The sequence below is a fragment of the Anabrus simplex genome, chromosome 2 (assembly GCF_040414725.1).
Source record: "Anabrus simplex isolate iqAnaSimp1 chromosome 2, ASM4041472v1, whole genome shotgun sequence".
NCBI lineage: Eukaryota > Metazoa > Arthropoda > Insecta > Orthoptera > Tettigoniidae > Anabrus > Anabrus simplex.
The window spans coordinates 385,149,124-385,165,570 of NC_090266.1; the positions used below are offsets into that span (position 1 = coordinate 385,149,124).

General features: G+C 42.0%; 1 protein-coding gene across 2 annotated transcripts in view; it reads right to left on the reverse strand.

Moving 5' to 3' along the window:
- Nucleotides 1–16,447, reverse strand: part of Fs (Follistatin) — an 859,985-nt gene that overhangs the window by 595,669 nt on the left and 247,869 nt on the right. The gene's annotated exons all lie outside the window — the stretch shown is intronic.

A 16,447-nucleotide genomic window follows, 5' to 3' on the forward strand; every position in this document is an offset into this window, starting at 1 on the left:
CCTTTCAAAATACTATGAAGCAAGTTAACACAGAAATTACACCGGTTTCACCTGGGACAGGTGAACTCTAAATATCCTCTCGGTGGCTGGATTACTTAACAATAAGGTAACCGGCGTAAGAAAATCGAGAATGATACAAGGCCCATGAAACCTGGGGGCAAGCTTGCCCGCGGGAACAAAATTTTTGACCATCACCTGGTCACCTACCTTCAAAGTGGTGGGTCTCCGTCCACGATCATACCTTTCCCTAACCTTTTCATGAGACACTTTAAGATTGGCTTTAGCCTTCTTCCAAAGATCTTTAATGTTATCCGGATCTATTGTCTCGGGTAGAATGTCATTCAAAGACCAGAGGTTAGAGAGCGGCGAGTTGGGAACAAACTTGAACATCAAGGAAGCTGGAGTAAACTTGTGAGATTCATGAACCGCCGAATTCAAAGCAAAAGCTAACCAATGCAGGGACGTGTCCCACCTAGAATGATCTTCATGATGATAGGCAATAAGTGCGGACCTGAGATTGCGGTTAACCCGTTCAGCCAGAGATGGTTGAGGGTAATAAGCAGATGTAGTTACATGAGAGATGGACAAGTCAAAACAGAATTTACGAAACAGATTTGATGTAAAAGCTTTAGCATTATCAGATACAATGTATTGGCACGGACCAAAAGAAGCAAAAATAGAATTTAGGCAAGTAATGGTGGACTGAGCGGTAGCCAGCTTAGTCGGAAATAACCAGGAAAATCTTGTAAAACCATCTACACACACAAAGATGAACTTGTTGGCATTACCCTTTGACTGGGGGAAGGGTCCCACATAATCGATATACAGGCGTTCCATGGGGCGCGACGCTTGATGAGAAGACAAAAGGCCTACTTTAGAGGACATGGTGGGTTTACTGATCAAACAAGATTTACAAGCTTTTACAAGTTCTCGAATTTCACCGTCCATACCTTTCCATATGAACATTTCACGAATCTTTTCACGAGTTTTAAAGATTCCAAGATGCCCCCCCAATGGGGTCTCATGATAGTATTTGAAGATCATAGGTACAAGAACCGCTGGAACAACAACTTTCATCAACTTATCATGCCTCGAAGGGCAACATAGAACACCATTCCTCAGAACATAAGGGACAACATGTTCCCCAGAAGAAAGGGTTTCCATTATAGGAGCCAGCGTCGGATCTTCACGTTGGTATTTCTCAATATCCCTAAAAAGCATGGGAGCACCTGTTAAGATGGCATTAACACCAGATAGTATGGACTCGGAAGGTGATGAACTATCGACCGGTTCGTGGGTCTCGACGTCGTTATGAAACATACGGCTGAGTCCATCAGCAACAACATTTTCGGTACCTCTGATATGTCGTACATCAAATTGGAAGGCAGAAATACGGATGGCCCAACGGGCTATACGACCAGTACGACGCGGCCTACCTAAGACCCAGCTTAAGGCTTGATTATCTGTCTCCAGGTCGAATTTGACATGTTCCAGATAGAGACGGAACTTTTCTAAGGCGAATAAGACTGCCAACCCTTCGAGCTCATAGATGGAATACTTGGCTTCTTGAACCGATAGAGTCCTAGATGCATAGGCGATGGGACGCCTCCCTAGTTCAGTCTCTTGAAGAAGGACTGCAGCTACAGCTGACGACGACGCGTCCGTTTGGACGATGAATTTCTTCGAGAAATCAGGCATAGCAAGTACAGGGGCATTACAGAGAGCTAATTTAAGATCTTCGAAAGCGGCTTGTTGAGAAGGTCCCCACTCGAATTTGATGCCTTTCCTACGAAGAAGGTTTAAGGGCGCCGCTCTATTAGCAAAATTAGGAATGAACTTCCTGAAGAAATTCACCATGCCAATGAACCTGGCGATACCTTTAATGTCCTTGGGAGGTTTAAAATCACGGATGGCCTGTGTTCTAGAATGATCGACTGCTACACCATCAGGTGACACAATATGCCCTAGGAATGACATAGAGGGCTTAGCAAAGGCAACCTTGGACAACTTAACAGTTAACCCAGCCTTACGAAGGCGATTGAGAACTTCTCGCAAATGATCTAGATGTTCTTCAAAGGTTTCGGAAAATACGACGACATCATCCAAGTAGTGATATAAGTACTCAAATTTGATGTCGGAGAAGACCCTATCTAGTAGCCTAGTGAGCACAGCTGCCCCCGTGGGGAGCCCGAAAGGTACGCGGTTGTATTCATATAAATTCCAGTCCGTGGCAAACGCTGTAAGATGTTTAGACTCTTCGGCAAGGGGAATTTGATTATAGGCCTGATTCAAGTCCAAGATGGTGAAGAACTTGGCCTTACGAAACCATGAAAAGCAAGAATGAAGGTCGGGAAGGGGCACAGATTGCAACACCACCTTCCGATTGAGAGCCCTGTAATCAATGACCGGCCTGAAGCCTCCTTGGGGTTTCGGGACTAGAAAAATAGGCGAAGAATACGCTGACTTAGAGGGCCTAATAATACCATCCCTCAACATCTGATCGATGATTTCTTTCAGAGCCTTCATTTTAGGTGGAGATAGCCTATACGGTGGAAAACGGACAGGAATTGAATCCGTGACCTCAATTTTGTATTCAATAAGGTCAGTAACACCAAGAGTATCAGAGAACACCTCGGGAAACGACTGACACAGTTTCCGAATACTATCAGCCTGCTCCTCAGGTAGATGTCTAAGGTCTAACAACATCTCATCCTGGGTAGGCGAAATAGATGAACATGATACAGAATTACACTTTAACAAGGGAATTCTACAATTGGACGCAAATTTGAATATGCACGACCTACACTGGAGATCGAGCACAAGACCAGTGTGAGAAATGAAGTCCGCTCCCAATATGATGGGGCAAGACAAACGCTTGGCCACAAACAATTTGATCTTCCATGTAAACTTAAAAACCCGAATTTTGACATGTATGGAACCTAGAATTTCTAATGGAGATGAATTAGCCGAAACATATTGAACAGGAGAAGAGACATAGTCAGGGAGTTTACAAACAGATTTCAATTTAGAATACCAATCAGCCGAAATAAGGGAACAAACACTGCCTGAATCTAAGAGAGCTGTTATAGGCTCGTTATTTAACTCAATCTTAAGAAAAGGAACAGGTGCGGGAGTATCCGCCGCAATCCTAAGACACTCTTTAGGGCATTCAAACGATGAATTTGAAGGCTGGTCGTTCTCTGCATTTACAACCTGTTTACTAGGGGCTGAGTCTCGGGAAGATGGATTAGTCGGCTCAGCCGACGCCACTAGTCACTTTTTATTATTGGCATAACTGGAATTTGCACCAGAAGTTGAGCAGGAGGGGGTGCTATTTGAGTTTGGGCAATTCTTGGCGATATGTGAGAAGGCCCCACACTTAAAACAGCCTTGTGATGACCCTGCTCCATTCCTTGTCCCACTTGACTTGATCAGAGGACACTTATTCCGCAGATGGTCAGGCGACCCGCAAGCATAACATTTACGGGGATTGACTGGTCGGCGAGGTGGAGGCCGAGTGTTACTAAAGGAAGGCGGGGGTTCTTTCGCGACACGCAAAGAATCGGCGTATCTAACTCCTTCCGCTGAGACTGCCAATGCTTCAAGTTCCGAGAACGTTTGCGGGCACGCCGCGAAACACAAATATGACCTATAGGATGGTGAAATACCTTCCACAATAGCTTGTACAATTTGATCCTCAGGGAAGTGAAGAGCAAACACCCTAGTATAAAACTTAATGTCTTGGATGAAGTCAGCCAAGTTTTCATCCAAGCGCTGTACACGGTAATAGTACTTCTGAATCAGGGAGGACCTGGCCCTAGCCGGGATGAAGTTAGCTAGCAAATGGGCATGGAAATCCTCAATAGATGATTGCTCGGCAATGGCTCTTACGATTTTATCAGAGAGAATACCAATAGCATACGGATAGATAATTTGCAAAATTTGACATGGCGAAAGAGAAAAAACAAGAGCATGATCCTGAAATTCCACTAGAAATCTTAAAAATGAAATTACGTCACTGGTGGTATTAACGGAAAACTTGGATATACCTCTGAGCAACATTGCCAATGGATGAGGCAAGCTGCTAAACCCGGGCGACATAGTAGGTAAAGGTTTCAATGGCAAGGAAGTTAATTCAGCACGTACATTGTTCAACGATGTGCGGCGTTCAGACTCGTTGTCCAATGGGGCAGAGATAGTTTGAGCAGCAACGGTTATCCTATTGCCTTCTCCCTTAGCAGGATCTTCCTCACTACTTACATTCACAACGGTGGGCTGATCAGATTTGGGAGGAACTTCCCCAGTTAACAATTGAGTGACTTTACTAGACAATTCAGAGATAGTTTCAAGGAGCGTATTAGCTTGCTTCCTCTGAACGTCATTCACCTTCAGAGACAACAGATCATTAACTCTATTTGAAAAGTGATATAGCCTGCCTTGCACACGCTTAATTTGATTAGGAGACGGATCGTTTTCATCAAAAAAGCTGACTACAGATGCTAGCCCAGTAATATTCTCGACGATCGTGGAAAGAGAATCATCAATTTCTTTCTCTCCCAAATTGGGGATGGAAATGGGCAAATCAAGGGACTCTCTAAGCTTGTTGGTGTCGGTTGCAACCGTGCCTCCAGATTGCACATTTCTGATAGTTAACTCGTATATCAACTCCTCTTTGCGCAAATAGTTAAGTAGGAGAACATCGCGAGGGCCGGGCATGATGACAGAACAATTTTGAAAAACTCAAAAAATTCCAGCAACTGAGACAATTATTAGAGTTCGAATCAAAGCAATGTTTAGCCGTCAAAAGGGGCTAAATTGAGACCCATTCAACCACGCTCTGCTACCACTTGTTACCGCGTTTTTGTGGTAGTTAAGCATGAAAGAAGGTGCTGGGTGGTGAATAGGTCTCAAGCTACTAAAGAGAAATTAAATTTTAAAATTTAACAAGGTTATATTTTCTTTTCAAAATTAGGTAACAACAAATAGAACAGGTACTTAGTAGCCGAAATACAACTTGAAATGTACAATTACAGGGATTAAAGAATTTGGGCTTCGAGCCCTGAAAATACAATTCTTGAGCAACTAGCTCAACTTTACGATATACCAATTTCAACAAAAGGGGCAGAAGACCCCAATCAAACCCTGGAGCCCTTGCTCCAAATTACACAGCAAAGCCTCCTCGAGGCATACAACTCTCAGTTTTAGAAAAGAGCCACTCGCTCTTAAAGTTAAGCCTCTCCCAGGCCACACCAAACTCAACTTTCAAGTCGTCCTCAAAGGACATATACACAGGGGTAAAATACCCAACCTACTGAGGTCTATTAGGTGAGAAAAGATTAATACATGACCTCTAAAATACAACTTGAGAGGAGGCGAACTTGCACTCCTAATACACTTTGCTTTTAAAACCTAATCTGGCTCTGGGCCACTAACGCAAGGGCTAATCCCATACTACAGAGGTGACTTAGAGAAGAACACTTTACATTACATAAACGAAGAAAAGTTTGAGAAAATAAGTTCACCTCAAAACAAATGTGAGTGGGAGCTCGAGAGGGTTAGCACTCTCTATCCCAATATGTAACTTTACAAGAAAAGAAGAAAAGAGTAGTTACATTTTAGGAAAAGGTTACATGATGGAAAACGCTTTGAACCCGCCGCGAGAGTTAAACTGCCGACCTAGCAAGAAAAGAAGATATTAATAGGCCATTACCTGGTAGTAGATCGCTGCCGAGGAAAGAGGCGCTTCCCGCCTCCTGCAATGTACTTAATACACTGAAAGATGGAACAGAAGTGGCCCGGAGACCCCAAAATCAGCAGTTTATATCCTCTCGCGGAAGATTCTAGGCGTTAGGGGAAATAAAACACCCTCCCACAAAATCTTTATTGGTTCGGGAAAAGAAACCCCTACATAGAGGAAAAAGAAACACATTATTGGTGGAAAATTAATTAAAGAAATTCGGGATTGGCTAGATCCAAACTAAGGGGAAAAAGAGGGGTATACAGCCAACTTAAACAATAACAGAAAGAAATTTAACAAGAAACAAACTTTTGAAATAAAAATTTCTCCAACAAACTAGTTCTTTGATTTCGCACTAGGTTGCACTATTGTAATTCTTCAGTAGTGTCCTCTAGAAGAGAAAGTTCACACTTCTTACTTCAAGCGAAACAAAAACACATCAAAAGTGACACAGTTCAAAAACTCAAAATTTTCCACGTGGTGACATCTTCTGAGAAAGTAGAGAATTAATAGAATAGATAAAGTTCAACCTTCCTCCAGAAGAGGAGTTTCAACTGGCGCAACTTTTAAATAAACACAGTAGAGGTGTACCGCTCGGTACAATAATAATAATAATAATAATGATAATAATAATAATAATAATAATAATAATAATAATAATAATAAGTAATAATAATAATAATAATAATAATAATAATAATAATAATAATAATAATAATAATAATAACAATAATAACAATTTCGAGTGGCTATTTCTAGCCGAGTACAACCGTGGTAAGGCAGACCCTTCGATGAGGGTGGGCGACATTTACCATGTGTAGGTAACTGCGTGTTATTGTGGTGGAGGATAGTGTTATGTGTGGTGTGTGAGTTGCACGGGTGTTGGGGACAGCACAAACACCCAGCCCCCGAACCACTGGAATTAACCAATGAAAGATACTTTTTTAAATTTCCACCCCGTTTTTCAATTCCGTTCACCCCCTATTCATTGCAATTTTCAAAAACAAAAGAATACGTGCTTCTTTATTTTTAAAGGATATTCCAAATACCAATTTTCATGTCTGTAACATCTTCAGTTTTTGAGATATAAGTATCCTCATAAAAGGTATTCAAACAATTTTCCCCCTTTCTTCAACCCCCTTAATGGGATTTTGCGAAATAAACACGTGTTTCCTTAATTTTAAAGGAGATTCCAAATACCAAGTTTTACGTCTGTAAACTTTTAAGTTTTTGAGATATAGATATCCCCATTTAAAAATTTCGCCCACACTTTTCATCCCTATAGCAACAAAAAATACGTGTTTCTTTATTTTTAAAGGAGATTCCTAACACCACATTTTACATCTATAAACTTTTAAAGTTTTGAGATATAGATACACTAATTTTAGAAATTTCTAAAACTCACCCCATTTGTCACTCCTGTTTAACCGCCATTAATTGAATTTTCCAAAAACAAAAAAATACGTGTTTCTTTATTTTTAGGGGAGAATCAAAATATCAATTTTCAGGTCTGTAATATCTTCCGTTTCTGAGATATAAGTATCCTCATTAAAGGCATTTAACCCCTTTTTCACCCCTCCTAGTGGTTTTTTCCGAAAACAAAAAATACGGGTTTCTTTATTTTTAAAGGAGATTCTAAATGCCAATGTTTACATCTGTAAACTTTTATAGTTTCGAGATGTAGATATACTCATTTTAAAAATTCACCCCCTTAGCGACGGAATATCCAAAAATCCTCCCTTAGCGAGCACCTACATTGTAATATAAATGTATTCTTAAAATTTAATTCCTTTATGTCCAGTAGTTTTGGCTCGGCGATGATGAGTCAGTCAGTCAGTCAGTCAGTCAGTCAGTCAGTCAGTCAGTCAGGACAAGTTATTTTATATATCTATATCTAGATAACTCGCAGTTCATTTTTTAAACTTGAGAATAGAAGGTGCCGGTACTGTGTACCGTTGCGTACATCGGCAGAAAAAACACTGTGTGTATGTATGTTTATTATCATTATCACCGAGTGATTTGGCTTTGCGGTTAGGGGCGCGCAGCTGTGAGCTTGCATCCGATAGATAGTGGGTTCGAGTCCCACTGTCGACAGCCCTGAAGATTGTTTTCCGTAGTTTCCCATTTTCACATCAGGCAAATGCTGGGGATGTACCTTAATTAAGGCCATGACCGCTTCCTTCCCACTCCTAGGCCTTTCCTATCTCATCGTCGCCATAAGACCTATCCTGTGTCGTTGCGACGTAAAACAAATTCTAGATAAAATCATAATTATTAGTGGGTCATACAAATATCCTGGAACCGGAACACTGGCTGGGAGTGACTAAGCCGACAGCTGCTTGGGACGGAGGGGAGCCTGTCGGGACTACCGGTTCCGGCTTTGTCTCGCAACGCAGTTTGTTTGGTGTTTCAGTGAGATCAACACCTGCGTACAAAGTGAAGTGATAAGAAATGGAAAATAATTATTATATAATAAATATTATATTTACGATTCGTATGTATATCGAATCCGCTCGTGCTGTTAGGAGATTATTTTAAGAGAAATTCCCAGGTGTTCGAATTCCTGGTCGGACGGTTCATAGATTAGTTAGTAAATATCGTGAAATGGGTAATATCAATAATAAGAAGCGAAGAAGGCTACGGATAGTACCAACAGAAGAAAATCTTGATGACAGTGGACAACGCCTGAAAAATTCTCCTAAGAAATCTGTTAGCCGTCTTTCTCAACAAACGGCAATTGACTAGTGATACGAAGTTAATTGAGTTTAAACCCTATAATTGTACTGTGGTGCAAGAACTTAAACCAGGTGATCTTTTGTGTAGGTTTGCATTTAGAGAACGGATTTTGAATAAAGTAGTCTACATAATGGAGAAATTGATCCCAATAAACAGTGCAACAACCGTTTAATAATCTGTTATGAACAATGTGCTAGGTGCACAATACGATCTTCCCTTTTGGTGGTCAGACGTGGTCGACTGGAACCTTGCTTGCCCTCACCTTTCCATGCAGTCCAACATCGGGCCACTGTCACATCCGAATACCCCAAAAAGATGAATATTGTACGATTCGACCAACTAGTCAAATGGAGACCTACAATGAGGCCACTTTCAAACTCTGGCATGTGCTGATAACGCTGTCTCACACGATTACGTGGCATATCGGTGTCCTTCGCAGTGATCACTCAATATCTGACGCTACTACTACTACTACTACTACTACTACTACTACTAATCGTTCTCATTCCTCTGAATGGGGCGCGGGCTTCTTAGACGGTGACGCCGTCTCTCAGGCCGGGAGATTTGTTACGGTGAAGGAGATGTGCGAAAAGGGTGAGGGGGTGGGCGGCCGTGGCCCACTTTACGAACTGTTCCGGCATTCGCCTTAGTGCAGGAGAATGGAAAACCACGGAAAACCATTCTCAGGACAGCCGACAGGTGGGGCCAGGCATGTAGTCCGGCACTGTGCCCCAGACCCGTCTCCCGAATGCAGAGGCGTAGAGCCACGGTAGAGCCGTGGCCACCTTTCCTCTGCTCGGTTGGCCGGTCAGAGTACAGAACTGTTGGACCACGGACAAGCCGTGGCCTCTTAAGGGACGAAACCCACTCTGCATCTACCGACCCTATCTGACGCTATCCACGCCACTTCTATAACCTACCAGGCTCGGTAACAACATTAAACATGGACAACACTAATGCACTCTAGTGGCCGTTCTACGTGTCACAGAGAATTGCAACTCTAATCATTTGCACACCCACCCATGGTATGTATGTGCACGAAGCTACATTGGCATCGGATCATTTCTTCTGGTTGCTTCAATTTTCTTTTCTATCAGGCAGTGCACACAGCGCAGAACTGTACGACAAGTTAAAATACTTAGCACGAGAGTTTATGCCTAAGACTCAGATTATTAAAGAAGACCAAGGGAATATCACCACAAATGTAGCGGGCATCGCTGAAGTATGGAGAGAATACTACATCAAGCTGTTCACTGATGACCCACTACCAATGCCAGGTCATCAGAACCCAACAGACATTGAACCAACGATTCAATTCTTAGAGAAGATGCAGAATGTGCAATAAAAAAAAAGCTCCGGAACCGGAAAGCACCAGGCCAAAATGGAATGACTGTTGAAATCCTAAAGAACATGGGTGACCTAGGTGTCGACATCCTCCACAATTTATGTCAGAAGATACGGACATCTGGAAATTGGCCGGACCAGTGGAGCCACTCCATCTTCGTACCACTGTTCAAGAAAGATTCTCCACTTGAGTGTGCAAACTATTGTACGATAGCCCTCATCTCTCATGCCAGCAAAATCATGTCACGGTGCTGAACGAGAGGCTGAAGACCTTCTTACTTCCACAAATATCAGAGAAACAACCCATGTTTGGTCCTGGCAAAAGAACTCGTGAGCAGATCCTAAACATCCGGCAGCTCATAGAGAAGACAAGGGAGTACAATGTCAAGATGTTCCTGTGCTTCGTGGACTACAAGAAAGCCTTCGACAAGGTGAAATGATCAAAGCTCTGGGCTATACTCATTGAGATGGGGACACCGACATATTTAGTGTACCTGATTCAACAATTGTACTCTTCGAACACTGCGACAGTGAGGGTTAATAGCAAGTTCTCACACATATTTTTACTACTGCTGGAGTGCGACAAGGTTGCATTCTCTCCCCCTTCCTGTTTAATGTATGCAGTGAGTAAATTTTGAGGGAGATTCTCGAGGATTGGAGTGACGACATCAGAGTTGGTGGCAGGAAAATTAACAATCTCAGATATGCGGATGGCATTGTGATAATTGCAACAGATGATCATGAACTAGAAACCATCATGGGGAGGTTAGACAAGCGAAGCAGAGAATACGGTCTTGAAATTAACAATAAAAAGACCAAAGTGGTGATTGCAGATCGCGTTAATTAAAAACAGATCTGCCATAACAAGAATTGCTGATTATGAGGTTGTCAGTCTCATCGAGCATCTGGGATCTGTTGTCACAAATACCGGAGACTGTGAGCCTGAGATCCGTAAGCGCATTGCGAATGCGATAATTTCAACAGCAAAACTTACTCGCATCTGGAAGGACACCTCCATCACTTCCAAGGCAAAACTCACCCTTATTCGAACTCTGATCTTCCGTATCGTGACCTATGCAGCAGAAACTTGGATGATGAAGATAGCGTATCGCAGCAGTATTGATGCTCTAGAAATGTGGTGCTATAGGAGGTTACTGCGAATACCATGGACAGCACACCGTACTAATGAATCGATCCTGAAGCAGCTCGGCATTAGAACAAGACTCAGATATTTTGGTCATATTGCCAGAAGACAGGAGGCAATGGAAATACTTAGAGGGAAAAGTCGACGGCCGAAGACCTATGGGACGTGCACCGTTACGATGGATGGACCGGATCAAGAGCTTGACCAGGCTGAGCTTACAGCAAGCAAGTTACCATGCCCAAAGCACAGACTCCTGGAGGTAGATCACCAAAAGGCTTGTCGCGTGATGCCACTACACCCTTACGAAAGGTTGGACTCAACATTCCGATGGTTATACTACAAATACATGCTGTCAACTATGCAAAAGTAACAGGAACGCAATAAAAGCACAACTATGGCAATATAGAGTCTCCTTACGTTTGTTTCTCCCGCCACTATTGGTATATCATGTCTTGAGCGATTGAGCTTTGGACGATTGTGTGATTATCACGCTTCATTTGGTATTTTCTTCTACTAGCTTATTAATCCCTTGTTCTGGTGTACTTGTACATTATTTCCACTTTCCGTGTTGTGTGAGGACATTTTGGTATCGTGGCGCAAGCAACCCAGGTAGACGTAACCATCCTTTATCGTATTCTTTGCCCTTTTTTTCTATTTTGACGCTATGTTGGCCCCGTCCCAAAGGCTCTACACCTGAAAATTATCATGTCAACCGGGATAGTAAACAGTGTTTTGAGAAAGAAAACTAAAAGTTACGGAGGAGTATATTTTAGTGTATTGATGTTTTAACGGCGTATCACAAGAGTGATTTTGAGAGGGAGAAATTAAACTGAATTTTTTATGATAATTGGGAAGCTCTGCAGAATAAAAAGATCTCTGTTTGTACCATTAACCTGTGTACCTATGTTCTGTTCTCTATCCTTTATAGTGTCCACGTGTGTGTAATTGACCCGTATTTACGGGCTATGCGCCATATCTTCTTTTAAACATATACCGCTATATTAATTTATTGAATTACTGGGCACTCTTTTCTTCACAAAATTTCATGTGTATGCATTGTTTTCCCCTTCCTTTAATGAATATGTTCGGCCTCATCTCATTGTTTATCTATGAAGTAGAATAGTTTGTTGATGTTTATTATATGTCCTAAGAGCCTGAATCCAGACAGCATTTCCATCTGTTCTGAACAAACAATAGCGGCCATATTATCCCTGCTACTCTATTAGGTAGCTGGCTGTTGCGGTACACTGCTGATGGCGCTCCAGAATGAAAGAAAGTCTCGTTCTGTCTCTCAACAGCGCGTCACCAAACTCTAATGATCTTGTTGTATAGTGACCTCATCAGGAAAGAACGTACGCTTCTACTATTCCTGATATTGTATACCTCGCACGAGCTGTCTTATGGTGAGGTGTAGGTGAAGCTTTTTGCATAGGCCTCCTTTCATCATGTAGGTGATCTTACACACATTTCCGGTGCCCCTCCGAAGACCTAAGTGGCAGAAGCAGTGGGCATACTACGTACTGAATGTGACAAATACCGATCAACAACAGATTGCGTCTCCGTCAACTTTTTTCGAAACTCTGATGACATCTCTCTGACACTCTAACACGAGTGGCGACATCGACTAGTCACCATCCTTCTTAAAACAATGTGACAATTCGAATGCGGTTAATAGCAGAAATGGATTCTCTTGCCATGTTTACCTATACATGCTGTCTATTTATCACAAAATTTACAAGTGATATTGCTAAACTAACCGACATGCAAATGCCTCCAAAAATGTTTGAGGTACCGTCACATATACCACATGAATTCGTAACATGGAAAACTTTACTTCTTTGAACACTATATCTTGCCCAGTACCATTTATGAAAACTTATGGTACAGCAAATAAGTTACAGCATGTTTTGCATCACCTGTGCACTTACATGGTTATATAGTCGCTCCTAGATATGTCAAAACCACGAATGTGACAATGCTCTTCCAATTCATTATTTCTCTTAAGACTGGTCACTCCTCCCAGCCGCATATTGATATGCAGTCCATCAGAAAATTTTTGCTGGGTTCACTTTCCTATGCGGGTGTGTAAAGGAAAACGAACCTTAAATACATCGTACTATAGGAGAGGGTAAATATGTCATGCAAACCTACATTCCTACAATACGGTACAGTAAGGTTCATTTTCCTTTACACACGCGCGGGATTCGAATACCGACACCACAAAAAATAATGCCAAATAATTTCATATTACCTCATCCCCAACCCCATATCAGGGAAAATGGGGCAGGGGTTAGACCTAGATATACAGTGCCCTAACAAGAAATAAAGATGCAGATTCATTCCAAGATGCTCAAATTATTTTGCGACTGTTCCTACGATATCCCAAATACATCAAGTTGAAATTAAAAACTTACACTTATCTCTGGTAGATGAGAAAAATAGTACTTAAATCTGAAATTGCCTATGTCTAATAAAATTAATAATCTAGATGATGAGAGACTCCCAGTTACCTCAAGATGAAATTAAAAGTCGAACACTTTCGAAGGTGTATTAATCTAATAATATACTATTTTGAAGTAACACCCTGCCAATATTTTACAATATCAATACTAGATGACTAAATCACTATCACTAAATTACTAGATGACTAATTTCCTGAAAACGCGTCGTTTTAATTAGATGATGATCTTCATAGAAAATTAAATACCACTTAATGTTTTCGTTTGAAGAGTTATAATAATATAAGCAAGCAAACAGGGTCTCTGACATTGAGGAACACACGGGTATGTTGGAAGAAGCCATAAATGATGATGATGACGACGGTGATGATGATGCTTGCTTAAAGCGACCTAACATTCAGGTCATCGGTCTCTAGTGATACGAGATGGGACGAAATGTAATGATACGTAAAATTTTAAAATGTGTCCACTGACTAGAATATGAAACAAATTATGATAAAAGATGATTACGACTTTAAATTAATCAGTGGATCTAATTCGCAATGCCTTATTTTCTGATAAAATGATAGAAAATCTAGATTAGGGTAGAATAAAGCATTGCCTTATATCATTCAAATTAGAAGTTAAAATCACACATTAAAGTACACAAACACAGACTAAAACAGAGTCAAGAGAATAAAACGTAGTTAATAAAATAAAAACTAAGAGAAAATACACTTTTATACACGATAAAGCACGCCACTATCACTCATAAAACGGATGGCGAGATCTGCTGACTGCTCATCATCTCGTAGGATGAGGGAGATGGTACTCGGAAGTTTTAGACTACGGCGCAGATCGGCCACATCCAAGCACTCCGTAGGGATGTGTACCACGGTAAGATGATAGCCGTAAGTACACACTGGGGCGGCTTCTCCCTTCAGTAAATAGTAGTACGTTGCTATAGCGTGGCTGATCCGAAAACGACATAATACCACTGCTTCCCTCCGAGAATCCCGAAGGGAAGTCTTCCATACATTCGTAGTTACTTTTATCACTCTCAGCTTGTTTGGGAGAGGAGTGGCCTGCCACAAAATGTCTCAGCTGATATCGAATATCACTGCCTAGAACCTTACAAGGCAACGAGGGCAATGTGACAGCCTCCTTGACAGCCTTTTCAGCTAATTCGTTTCCCTCTACACCCTTTTGACTTGGGAGCCACATGAACGTGATTCTGTTGCTAACATTCCAACACCCGGCAAGCAAATCCTGAATCCGCTGCACCAGAGGGTGCCGAGGGAAACATACATCAATAGATTGTAGCGAGCTTAAGGAGTTTGTACACAGCAGAAAGTGTCGGCGCTTATTGGACAGCGCGTACATGCAAGCACAGAAATGGTGTCCCGACGTAAACAATCAACACTGCCCCACTCCAGTACTGAAAAGGTGGCGAGGGAGTGAAGGGGTAGTGTCGAAGGCCAATCCAGTACCGAGAACGAGGGGAGGGAGTGAACGGGTAGTGCTGAAGGCAGGGTGTGTGTATTGCTATACATATACCACTGTGCCTATTTCAATCACAACAGTCTTGTAGCGGGCTGTCTACCTGCAGCAATGCGTTAAGCGTGGAGGTGGGGGTATACCATGCTTTGTTTATACCGGGACACCATTTCTGTGCTCGCATGTACAGCAGAGCTTCAAAGATGGCATAAAGCTCTGCTGTGTACACACTGCAGGCTTCCCGGGGAGGAAAAAGAAACCTGCCATTGTCGACAACGAAAGCACAGCCTACTTTCGCTTCTGTTCTCGAACCATCCGTGTAAACAACTACTGAATCTGGATACCGGCCAACAACGGACAGGAAGAGCCTCCGATAAAAGGAGGGGTAAGCCATAAATGGTATTTCTTTCATTCAGGGCCACTGTGTTGAAATACCGCGCTGAAATCCAGCCTTCTCTATAGGTATGAATGAGAAGCATAGAGGGAGCCTCCGTGGCTCATGCGGCAGCGCATCGGCCTCTCATCGCTGGGTTCCGTGATTCAAATCCCGGTCACTCCATGTGAGATTTGTGCTGGATAAAGCGGAGGCGGGACAGGGTTCTCCGGATACTCCGGTTTTCGCTGTAACCTTTCTTTCCAGCAACACTCTCCACTATAATTTCATTTCATCCGTCAGTCATTAATCATTGCCCTAGAGTAGTGCGACAGACCTCGGCAGCCTGTACAATTCCCATACTCGGCGCAAGATGGGGGCTTCATTCATTCCACTCCTGACCCGGTCACTGACTGGGAAACAGGTCGTAGGTTTTCTTTTCAGGAAGCGTAGAGGAATGACACATATTTGTTTTCATATTTTAAGTTCATCGAATAGTAGTAGATTTCTAGGCCATTATTCTTAGAAGCCAATGTGCTTCAAATAACTTCACCGTCGTCATTTTCTTGGGTCGAATTATACCAGAAAGTAATCTTGTATAGTATGATCCTGCGTAAGCCTGCTACAATTATGGGAGTGTCCTACTGCCGAATTCTCATAGATGGCTTTCAAATGGCAAATGAGAAGATCTAATAATTCAAGAGTAGTACTGAATATTTTCCCATTTACTTTTGATGCATGCGATATTACCGAACTTACTGTCATTACTAAACAATCTACAATTATTCTATCCGGGAATACATCTTCAGAAGCAGCGTTACTCGGAGCACAAATTCTTTTGTATTTTCCTCTTTTGATTCCAGGGTCTAAATCGTGACTATTCCCAAAGTGATCATGAAAAAGGAAGTTGCTTCTCCCGATACGTCAAAATAAACTACACACAATTACCTTGTGAAAGAATTTGAATCACATATGAACTATTCTCGAATTGGAAGTGAATTTTTTTAAAGAATTTTTTTCATCGTATGTGTCACACTGCGTGGAAAAGTGCTCAGTTTGAGTGACGGAAAATGCTAGAAGGTTAATACTTTTGGGAGAGAACCAGCTATACTTTGTGTTATTCCATTTAGTGTAGTATCGACAAATACGAAGGGTTAAATGAATGAAATCAGCGTGAC